This window comes from Pollicipes pollicipes, unplaced genomic scaffold (genome assembly GCF_011947565.3).
Source record: "Pollicipes pollicipes isolate AB1234 unplaced genomic scaffold, Ppol_2.1 Scaffold_3087;HRSCAF=3621_pilon_pilon_pilon, whole genome shotgun sequence".
In the NCBI taxonomy this organism is placed as follows: domain Eukaryota; kingdom Metazoa; phylum Arthropoda; class Thecostraca; order Pollicipedomorpha; family Pollicipedidae; genus Pollicipes; species Pollicipes pollicipes.
The window spans coordinates 30,974,365-30,986,731 of NW_023596225.1; the positions used below are offsets into that span (position 1 = coordinate 30,974,365).

The 12,367-nt window shown below is 50.9% G+C and overlaps 1 pseudogene; it reads right to left on the minus strand.

Annotated features, from left to right (window-relative positions):
* The window catches only part of LOC119090034 (exportin-2-like), a 115,943-nt pseudogene that overhangs the window by 34,443 nt on the left and 69,133 nt on the right, over positions 1–12,367 (minus strand).

Sequence of the window (12,367 nt, forward strand, 5' to 3'; positions counted from 1 at the left end):
ACATGTGCATGGCGTACGTGTTTGAGGCCGGCGAATCGATGAGATGGCGGAGCCGGGGGGGGGGGCGGTTCACCGGCGGGTGGTGCACGGCCAGGCGGCGTGTACGGTCACCCTATCCATCACTCGTCTCGGCACCGGCCAATCCCTGCCCGTCGCCTGTTTCGTGTGTGGAGAAGGTGATTTCCAGACACAGGGCCTGGCCGTTGCCGGCCGTCCACTGCCATTACGGGTCACCGTGCGTCTCCGTGGGTGCGAGAACAGGTCGAGGAGGCCTGGAGGATTGAAAGCTGGGTTTGAATGTGCGGGGTAACACACCTGCCCTGGCTGGCTCGCTGCTCGACTGGCTCATAACACGACTGATTCGGGCCAGGGCGTGTGCCGATTATAGCGGGGAACACTGTTTCTTGTCTTTCGCAAAGATGTGCGGTGATGTAATATACGTTGCTGTAGGGCTCACTAGAGCACAGTTTCTCCGCTAAGAGAACGTCATCGCAGTTTATCATCGTCGTATTTATGTAGCCGTGCGTGTGAGATACGTGAGGGAAGGTATATGCACATTGCAAGAATGAGTGGTAGGACAACGTTGTAAGTGTTTTTTGTGGGCCGTGCATTTCAGGCAAAGCAATTAAGTTCTTTACAGATCTGCAATAAATCGCTTCAACATGCGGTGTTCGCGCTTATGCGAGCTTCCATTGGTAATATTTGCTCCGTATGTTTCACGCCACTCTTATAATGCGTTCGTTTTATGTGAAACATCATAAAACCTTTTCAATAGCGCATTAGTTATTTTAATGTGAATAAATGATATTCTTTTCTGGGATTCAAGACACTAGGCTTCTCTGGGGTGCCGGTGGTGTAGTGACTAACGCGTCTGCGGTAGTTATTGCGCGTCTGGGAAACCGGAGGTGCGGGTTGGAATCCCCGCGGTGTCCGCCCTTCCTGCCAGGGTGAGAGGCAGGCGACGCCATAGAGCCTGGCAGCTGAGTGCGCCGTAAAGCCCCAATGACAGACCACACACACACATTGGGGCTTCTCAAAAATTCGAGTAGGTCGCATGAATGTAGTGTTCTGAACAGCTGTAAGCAACCTACGGCACAAGAAGCGCAACCAAATTTCACGGCAGTCAATGGTTTTTAGTGTGTAGCTCACGGTTGGTGGTTAACAGTGGAACATTGGAACTCATTGCTATATATGTACGCTTCGTTGCCGTGGAACATCTTTGAGGGAGTGTTCCACCTTCGGGGAACATTTCGGACATCTCTTCTAAAACTCTAGGACTAGTTACGTTTTATGATAGCACTGGTAGCGCCACTGCAGCACCGACATATCCAAGATATCGACCTAACCTATTTTCAGTTCGAAACTACGCTATCAGCGCTTTGTTATGACACTACACCTTTTTCTCTGCAATCTTGACCACCGTGGTCATGGCAACCTCTCTGGTGCGAATAAAAGGGCTTTCGCGATTGGCCCAGTGGGCAACAAGGGCCTGTTACCAAGAAGCCCACTGGTTTAACTTTGAACAGTTATGCCGTCACTAGTTCCCTATGTGGTACCATCACCTGTATCATGTGTGCTGGTAGCATCATTAGTGCAATAGTGTGTGGTGCTGGCAGCATCACTTCGCGTGGCACCAACGCCACACCCCTGTGTGGTGCAAATATTGTTCCCCTTGCAGTGCAGGGGCAGTCACCAGTATCTTGTCATGCAGGTGACGTCACCAAGTCTGCAGCATGGCCATGTCGCCGCTTCCCTCTGTTGTACGGTCACCAGACGTCCGTGTGGTTTTGTCACCACTCAGCGGTTCAGGTGCTGTCCCAGTTCATCACTGGTGTTTTGAGTGCAATCCCCCTGTCCGTAGGTCAGACACTGTCCCCCCCCCCCTGTGCGCCGCGTGCCATCAGCATCCCACCCTGCGCCACAGGTGCCGTCACCCCTCCCCTCTGCGCCGCAGGTGCCGTCACCAGTCCACGGGAGCACCTGGTGCGCGGTCTCCAGCGGCTGGCGCAGCAGGCAGCCGGGCCGCGTGCCAGCCCTGGTCAGCGCCGGCCTGGCGCCGGAGGCCGCCGCCTTCCTTCAGAAGTACGTCCAGCAGACCGGTGTCACGCTACAGTGACGGCCGCACAGGCGCGTCCGTCGTGCGCCTCGCGCGCCGCCTGCGGGCGCCACCGCCCCCGCTTCGCCTTTGTCTCGCACGCGTGCGCCTTGCTTCGCCCCGCCTCGCGACGAGCCCGTGCCGTCGTCGGGGGCGATCGTTCTCACACCTGCTGGTGCTGTCGCTGTGATGTTGTGTCTTGAGACTGTGTATGCAATAAACGGTCGCCGCGGTCGGTGTGTGCCGCTGACGAGCGCCAGGAGGCGAGCCGCCGGGGGTGCACCACCTGGTCGGGCCGAGTCGCAGCCCCGAGGCGCCGGAGACGCTCCCGTGTGTCGACGGCGTCCGGCTGCCGGCTGGTGCAACGGGGCTCGCGATGTGCCATGAGGCAGCGACGCGTGGTTCACCAGGTGATCGAGAAAGAGCTCAACCCGTTAGGATCTCTGTGATTGCACAATCACATGAATCCCAACTTGAAGAAGGTGGCCCTCAGACGGTTGCGGACAGTAACAACTGGTCAGAACTAAAGCCTTTGGGTCTTTTATGTGCACCAGGTGCTCAACTGAAGTCAGTAATGACTTGCTTGAGAACTTGTGTTCGGTACAAAGTCATGTTCCTTAACGTTGTTAGTTAGCCGCCAGGTTATATTTTCGCGATTGCGTGCATATGCACAAATCCATAAGCTCCACGTTGCTTGCGCAGACTTGTCGGCATTCCTGCGAAGATTGTTAAAGTCATTTAATTGTAATTGACAATGCCAATCATGGATGGAACAGTGGTTGACATTTTAAGCAAACTGTTTGGTTATGCCAACGTTTCCGTTCACTGACAAATGTAAGTATGGAACTATTTTATTAGGTCATTCCACATAAATTAGAATATTCTTCGGTCTCGTGCATCGATAATCCCAAAGCGACAAACCTAAGCCTGACACAAGAAACGTACACGAGTGGTGAAAACGTGTTGTCTAAAAAAAAACGTTACGTTCTTTGAATAACGTTATTGGGCAGGATCTTGAACGTAGAAAAAAGCGTATCCGCTTTGTCAATTGATCACGCTCACTAGATCTGCGCGGCGTCGGACATGTGGTCACCCCCCGTAATTTTTTTGGTGTGCGAGAAAGAGATGATTGTCTAGATTACCGTGTTCTGCGCTCAGTATTCTCATTGGTCGGCAAAAAGCCATAAACGCATTGAGTGGTATTCCCTTGGTCAAGGTTTTAGGCATTACGTTTAGTATCATTAGTTTATTATTAGTTCGTTTAGCATATCGTTTAGTGTAGTGTCATCACATGAGTTTAGTATCATTACGTTCGGCAGTACCCAGTCTAACCAGCCTCTAAAACATCCGTCACATAGTCAAAATCACGACGCCCGGGTGCCACCCGCATAGCCGAAGTCAAACATCTTTAAGTGCTCAGCGGTTGCGGGTCGCGGTTCCGTACCCGGGCGTACCAACGGACATGAGGGAACGCAAGCGGGTCAGTGATGCGTGGTAGGACACTGACAGGTAACGCGCGTCTGGCATTTAGGAAAGCGATAAAGATTCCAAAACAATATCACGGCACAAGCATCGAACGATATCCACAACCAGGACGGTGGATGACGTGGATCTGGCTGAGCTGGCGCCTGTTTCCACAATCAAAAAAGTCCCGTCTTGGCAGCGTAAGCCATCATACACCGTCGGAGAAACCAGGAAGACGCTGTGCACATTGATCTGCCTATCGTCAGCGTAACGGGCTACTGTAGCACAGAACTCGTTGGTTTCGGCCGGTTTATACCAAGTGAGGTTATTGCTGGTTATGACATACAGTCCAAAGGCTGAGGCAGGAGCACAAATGTGTTAGTAATTATTTTGGTGGACAAGGCAGCGTTTCTTCTCCCACTCTCACTGGCTGCGTGCTGTGCTCCAGATAGCTCTCAACTATCGGTGGACATATGGAGCGACTGGAGCTGTGTAAGAAAGGTAGAGTAGTCCCCCCACCCAATATATCGGCTCAAGGTTGTAAGTGTAGGAAGGCGTCACTGTGCAATCGTACACATCCAGATTGTCAAACAGTTCAGGGAACGTGCACAGCAAGGTTGTTCATTTCAGCGTTGCTCGTATCTAAAAGGCATCGGTATTTCAGATGAGACGTGTGACGTTGGGGAACAAGCGTCTCCACAATCAAACATACGACTGGACCAGCTTGATGGGCCTAGTTTGATGTTGCTGGCGGGACGTTCCTCGCATGAAGTGGCACCTCAACAGCTCTCCGCAGCTAGCGGGCATGGTTTCCGAGACGATGTTGATAACGCGAGGAAGGTTCAATCGACAACGTTGAAACTGCGTTCAATATGTTGGTTGTTGAGTCACCTCCCAAACTTGAGCTTTGTTTTTTTAATGAGAGCTTGATCTGCTGAGGCCGGCGAAGCGTTACAGACACGGTATTTCAGGGCATCCGTGTTTACATGACGGAGACAGACGTTCAATTATTCGCGTACCGTCCATGGAAGCGAAGTCACTCTGACCATCATGGGGGCGCCGGTGGTGTAGTGGTTAACGCATCTGCGTTAACCGCTACGCATCTGGGAAACCGGGGTTCGGGGTTCGATTCTCTGTGGTGCCCGCCCTTCCTGCCAGGGTGAGAGGCAGGCGGTGCCATATAGCCTCAGCAGCTGAGTGCGTCGTAAAGCCCCAATGATACACACACACTGATCATGATAAGTTTTCCCCGGGTTTCGGTGCTGATGGCGGTGAAGCAGACATTCAGCTCGTCCGCTGAGTATTCACAGATGGGTGGTGGGGGAGGTCCTGTTTGGGTGTTATTAGAAGCTGTAGTTGGCGGCACAGCATCGCTGGAGGTACACCAATCATGCGCTGCGCATCTCTGGAGTTCCGTATGTGGCTCGCTCAAAGGGAGCGTTCCATATTTGTGTGGACGTTAAGCTGAGATAGACTTTTGAAGATAATATAACGCAGCTCACAGCTCCACCCTTTTTAAGGGTGACAACCCTCTGGTTGTCACCCTTAAGCTTGAGCTTGCTTAGCTCAAGCTTAAGCTAAGGTTGAGCTTGATGTGCACGAACTTGTGCTGACTACTTCAAGTTTATACAGATGTGCATGACGCCATAAAACGTCATACGAATACTGACATTTCAATGGCCATGTAGTGCTCAAGGCCAATACAACTATCATCGAGTTTATTCTTACAAAGCGGGTTTGGCAGCAACTCTGACGTCATTAAGACGCTCCAGACGTAATCTAACAATGACGTACTGGGTAACATATTTTATGTCTTTGGTGTGAGCAGTCTTTAACAAAGCAAAACAAAAGTCACAAGCGAATGGCATATGATGCTTGCGACAGTATCACCAAATGTGGAGCATTTCCTATAACCGCTATGTGTGGCCCTTTTAGGCTTCAAGATTCCCGTTGTTTTTTAACATATCTACGTTGACATTTAGGCTCTTGAGTCTGGTCGCTGGCAGGTGGAGTCGATGTGTTGTGCACGTAGAATAGGCTTACAGGGGCCCCAATGTGGTTCGTTTAATGTGGAAGCATCCCACTTTTTTTGCATCCAGTAACTTCCTTCCTCCCCGTACATCAGTCATGAAATAGTAAAGCTCAGGTCACGTTAACTGCGCGCCGGTGGGAGCGTGGATCTGCCACCTTCCGAACGGGGGCGCAGGAAGTGGGTCTGCCACTTCTTGCACTGCCACTTCGCGCATTATCTGACTATGATGCGCGAAGTGGCAGTGCAAGTACAGGCTTTCAGCTTTGATGTTTAAAGAGGGTGTTCCGGATTTCTATTGGGTTTCGAACTGAAATAGCCATCTTGAAGGCCATTTGGTGCAGTTCACAGCCTTGTCCTTAAGACCTAAACCACTTCAGTTTCTTAACTGCACGCCCAGGAAGATGGAAAGACTATTTCAGTAGTATCTCAAGACCTCCCTCGCGTTCATGACGTCATAAGAACGTGACAATTCTTACCATTTCGCAAGGTATTCGGTGATCAAACCATTAACAATATGTCGGTCGAGTCACTCAGTGCTGGAGTCGGTAAGCACGATTTCCAGATATAACGGCTGTCAACTGGCTCTCAATTAATGTGCAAAGTACGATAACATGACCAGATAATGACGTATCGAAGAGCATATTTACTAGACAGAGAAACGTTGTTCTCCAAAGCAGTCTTTTCTACATGAAAGTATACGATAGGCTAAGTGAGCTTTTTTCATTCCATCTGATGCTTGCTTCAACGTCATCAAATGTGAAACATCGCATGCAAAAAAAAAAAACAAGTTTACGACACGCGCAAAGCTGAGGCTTCCAATTACACAAAAGGCAACCGTCACTGCGTGATCCGTTGGGATTGGGACAAACTTCGATCTAACACAATAAATAAGCAAAGGTCGGTTGAATTAGTTACGTTTGTCTAGTGTTGCCCATGTTCATATGCCTGGGTCCGCGCCCAACGCCATACGTGAAGGTTTCCATCACGTGTTGAAAAAGTGACAAATTCCAACGTGCCACGAAACGCCGGGCGCGACCACCTCTGTTTCAGCCCAATTCTTTAAACTAAATTTTGCTTTAGATTTTGCTTCTTAAAAAAGTTTGGTCATTTTCCGGTATGCCATCAAGGACGAACAACACGGAACGATCTGACGTGCCTGACACACAACGGCTAGAGCGTCTGATGCTTTACCAACCAAGTTGCACGGACAGCATCAAATGTAAAAAGGTAAAAATAAGCAACACTATGCTTAGAAAATGTAACATGTACTTAGGTGAAACAACATAATTGAATTTACCTGGCCCTCGGACTGATTGATTAACTGATGTGAGGCTCTGACGGGTAGTGGAGTCATAGCGTAGGATATTTTGGAAGGTCACACTGCCAGGTTTGTTTGATGTTCTAGATCTAAACAAAGACATGAGACCGTTAAAAACATGCCTTTCAGACTAGCAATGCCTCAGCAAAGAGCTTCGTGCCCTGAACAAAATTTCATTTTTATTCTACGACGTTTTCACATCGCGACATGTGACCTTGGTGCGTATGACCGGTCCTCGTCTGACCGCCCGCCGCGAGAGTACGCGGCCTCGGCTCCGAGCGCCACTGTGCGGGGGTACCGTCGCCGAGCGAACGGGCACACGGGGAAGCGTTAGGTTTGCGGGAGCGGCCGGCGAACACCGATGAAGATGCTCCAGAACTGAAATGACAACGGTGAACAACCAGATTATAAAAGACAGATAGGTGAATTGGAGGCAAAGAAGTAGCGACAGTCCTTACTGAGCATATGCTGAAACCGATCGTCCGACAGCCTGAGTTAAGGAGGATGAAAAGATATTCGCGGTGGAGGAGGTTCTTCGTAAGCTTTCCGAATGAGTGACATTTAACAGCATTCTCAACGCCAATGCGTGAACTTGAACGGGGACGAAAACACTGCCCGGGTGGAAATAAAAGCAGCGAAGGCCGCTGGAGTCAGCTTACATTAAGTCGGATGGCATCGGGCTTGAGCCTCCGCACTGGTGAGCCTCAATAAGACAAACCTCAAGTCATCGCCTAGTTTCAGGACTGTCTGGGGTGAGCTCAGAAGTGCCCAGACGGCCTTTGGCACAACTCCGACGGCGGCTATTGTCAACCATACTTCAATACCATGCTTGAACCGTGTTTTCAACTCATTTTATATCGCCTTTCAAAGCAGGCACGTGGCGTCGCACGTGTGCCAGAGGCGAGTCGGAATAAATGAAGTGCTTAGAAAACATCAGGAACTTGCACATCCGTTCTTACACGGCGCGTAGCGCCGCACGATTTCAGTTCGTTTCATTAAGTGCATCGGTTTAATCAAAATAACCCTGTTCAAAATCATAGTGCAATGCGTGCAATAAAGAATAACCCGAGTCGCTATAATTAATGTTTAATGCCTTCTGGTTAGAAATGCCGCACGGGCATGATTGGGGCATCAAACCTCGAGGCAAATCATCTAATGGTGTGTCATAAAAGCAGTGTGTAGCTAAGAACTCACCCAGGGGGATGCCAAATCGGGTCACAGGTACCCCCGGCTCACGGGACCCATTTTCTTAACTAGGGGACTTTATGGTTATTTGGAGGAGATACCCCTTGTCCAAGCCAGGCATATGAGCAACGCCATATTCCGTTTATTTTTTCACATATGGAGTGCAGGGGGTGGGATACCTGCCCTGGGACTGCCGTTCACGTTCATGTTGTAACCCGTAGTCTCCTTCGTTGGCTTCTGACGAACATTAAAGATCATTGTCTGTTTGCGCAAAAAACGCCACTACCTGTAGTAGTCTAATTGGTCTGATGGACGATCCGAATCTTTCAACCAGTCTCATTTTTCGTGGATGGACCCCTCCACAAAATCTAGGTTTAAGCCCCCAGCTTTGAGAGAATGTGGCCACAGTTCGGGAAAACCCCTGCTGCTGGCGTATTTTGTAGGAAGGATGTGCCATGTTTCCCCGTCCAGCCCCACCCGGCCCATTTTGCGTAACTACGCCCCTGAGCACAACTTACCGGCGCAGTGAGATGATTTTGTCATGCGATAAGTATTTCATTTTTATTTTGTCAACCTAAATCCATTCGTGTTCAGGATATTGTGACAACAATAACTTGCGATGGCGAATAACATTATAAAAAATAGCATAACAGAGAATTTTATTGATGCTGTTGGTTTCTCACCTCTGCGGCTATTACAGACATGCACAGACCAGCCAATCTTGGTGCCCCAATATTTAAATTTCCTAGCGTCCCTCCAGCTTTAGGGAGACCGGCGCTAAATAGGATCATTTTTTATGCGAGCGCTCTTTCGCCGTAGTGACATGATCTAATGATTTTGGCGTCCATGCGTACCAGACCTCATTTCATGCTGGCTGCAATACCATGTTCGAATTTATAATTGGGCTTGATCTGTTAAAAAAATGTCGGCTGCAATCACGCTTTGCATTGGTTCAACTGGCCTAATTAGGAGTAGCTGTATCACTCACGCTGGGCATGCTGGGTTCGGTTCAACCAGCGCTTAGTCGGCACATCGCATTGCTGAGGAAGCTGGGTACACGCTCTACAATGCGCGTTTGTGCTGTTGCACTCCGAAGTAGGCTTTGCACATTCTCGCCCCAATTCACCAAGCTGTTATTGACCGTACCACGCGGCGGAGCACGGTCGGTTTGAGTCATACGATGCTCACTACACCTACGTATTATGCGCTATGCGGGTTGGTGATACTCCCGACAAACTGTGTCGATTTTTAGCGTGCCTTCGCTCTTGACGCCGTACACAGCTACCCTGCTGTCCATGATGCATTGGCGGTAGATCGCATTTTCCAAGCAGGGAAGGGTACTCTTCGGAGACTCCTCAAACGGTGTGGCAAAGGCATGGCTCTCTGTCTCTGTCTGCTAATGGACCCCTGATGTGCTGTCGATGATTTGGGCCGATCTGGATTCTTTGAGCATAACACTTCCTGCGAAATACCGGACGACTGGTTCAAATGCCCGTGCTCGTAGTACTGGCTAAAACCGAAAGCAGGGGAGCCATTTTATGTGTGTGCGCGCACAACACTTAGGTCTTCCCGTGGGAAAAATAACGTCGAAGGAACATGTTTACGCGACGAAGCTGATTAATGAACTTCGCCCCAAAAGTAAGCGCATACCGGTTACTAACGTGTCTGCACCAGTAGCGCAGACGGGGGGTGGGGGGAGAGAAACACGTGCCCCCTAGGTTCCTACGACCTGCGCGCTGGTCAGGGTTCCCTGAGTCGATAAGGGGTTGTATGTGGGTCATACACCACCAATTACGCAGTCAGCTCTGTGTGGGTATGGGCCTGAGTGTTCATTCCCCAAGCAGGGACAAAGTCAGCGATTTACATTGTTCGGGGCCCCAACATCTGTCAGATGGCCACAATGCCTAACAGGAGACCATGTGTTAGAAGGGGGCCCGAGTCAGCCAGAGGTAGTGTTTAGGAAGCCCGAAGAGCCTGGAGGCCCCACCGGGCCCGACGATCAACGGGCCGATTTGGGTGATTAATGGCACGAGGTGTTGGTCGGGTCTTATTTAGGGGCCCCAACTTGCGCAGACGGACCCTCAAATGACAGTCAGAGGGCCCTTTACGCCAATCGGGGACCTCCTGAGTCGATATGGGCTGATGTGTCGGTCAGGTACAACCAGCACCGCACAGTCGGCTCCGTGTCAAGATGGGCCTGAGGGCCCATCTTGAGGGCCCATCTTGACACCAAATTTTCCAATCAGCTATAAAGCCGGGGCCAGTGATTTACATTAGTCGTGGCCTCGTATCTGTCAGGGGCCTACGGCGCCTAACAGAGGTTCTGTGCCCGCAAGGGCCCCGAGTTCACCAAGGGGAAGTGTTCGATGAGGCCCGAAGAGGGGCCCGGATGCCCACCGGAGCCCGCGATCGAAGGCCCGTTTGGAGGGAATAAGGGCCGAAGGACTGGCGGTAGGTCACGTAAAGGATCGTGGCTCCTAGATAGTGACCCAAATATCAGCAGAGATCCTTTTGCACGGTTTCAGGAACCCCTGGGGCAATGCGCGTGTCTAAGTCGGATAGAGGCCACGAACACCGATTAGTTGCCTCCCTGTCAGGCTGAACCCTGGGAGCCCATTTCCCAAGCAGGAGCAAGGCCGGGGGCCACGACTTACATTGGTCTGGGTCCCTGAAACAATCGTTGGTGCCCCTGTGTCGGTCAGAGGTTTACATTGCATGAAAGGTGGTCAGATGTCGGCTAGTGGCCCCTAGTCGGACACGGGCTTTGTTTGAGGAGGTCCGAAGAGGGGCTGAGAGGCCCCTCGGGACCAAAGATCAAGCGCCCGATTGGAAGGCTGAAGGGCTGGAATGGCTGGCTGTAGGTCATATTAAGAACCTCGCCCGAATACCCGTGATATCAAGTGTCAGATAAGGGACTCTCTTACCAATTGGGGACCCCTGAGACAGAACGCTCCTCTATTTCGGCCAGAGATCACCAACGCTGAATAGCCGATCACCAACAACGTGCCGGTCTGAGCTCTTGAGGCCCACTTCCCAAGCACTGACAAGGCCGGACCCACGATTGGCGTTTGTCAGGGCCCTGCAACAATGTGGGGCCCCTGTTCCGGTCTTGGGCCCAGTGCCTAACAGGGTGTTCTGTGTCAACAAGAGTCCTCGAGTCGGTCAGGGCAACATTCGCGCAACGAGAACGGGAACGGGACCCCGAACGACAGAGGACCTCTTGCGTTGGTCGGGGCCCACTGACAATGAAAGGAAACATTAGAACTTATGATGAGAGTTCACATTGAGACAATGGAAGGGTCCTATGTCAAAGGGTCAGCTGCGAAAAGGGGCTGGTACAGGGCCCCTAGTACCGAAACGTGGGCCTTGAACCCTATTCCAGTATGGGCTGTTCAAATCGAACTGGAGTCTATACGCCAATTATTGAATCACCTGCGGCCATCAGGGATGTTGTCGCATCAATGAGGGATCCTGCGTCGATCCGGGCCCATTGGCGCGGATCAGATGCGCGGGGCTGAGGCCGTCCGCGTCAGAAAAGGACGTGATATGATGATATCATGTATCCCATCCGTGATATGATGAATCCCTCTAAAGGCTTCCGGGTCGACCAGGGGATTCCGCCCCGTGACGCCAGAGTGGCGGATGAAAAACGCCACGCGGTCGAACGGAATGGCCCCTCACCTACTGACTGATAACAATAATGTGCCACCTAGTGCTCTTCTCAAGAGGCCCCCTTAACCGGAAATAAATGAGATGCCTCATTAGTATTGAAAGAGTGGGTCGGAATGTTTTTTTCATAAACGAACAAGGTCATCCATGTTTGTCTGAGAATTTCATTCTTTTGCAGAATCGACTAATGAGACCAGTTATATCAAAAGGTCTGAGGCTGTACGCCGAAATCTCCGGAGCAAGGACAGCGATGGTCTGGGCTGAATTTTTGGGAAAACCGAACGGTGTTGGCCATTGAAAGGAACGCCACGCGCCCCGCGCCGGCACGCCGTCGTAAAATAGCGGCTCCGAATGTCTTTCAGAATAGATTCGCACCGTTCAAAGATAAGACTGGACTATCTGTTGTACAACTTTGAGGCTATCTTCTGGGCATACGAACACTTACGGCAACACGAAAAATAGAGACACTTCCTTCACCCCTCCAGTTTTACCAGCAGATTCCAGACAGCACCTCTTCGCGGTGCTGTCGATCCGCTCTCAACCTCAATCAAAAACCGCCGCCGTGTATACATGGCCTGACTACCTTCTGAATGCACGATTTGAT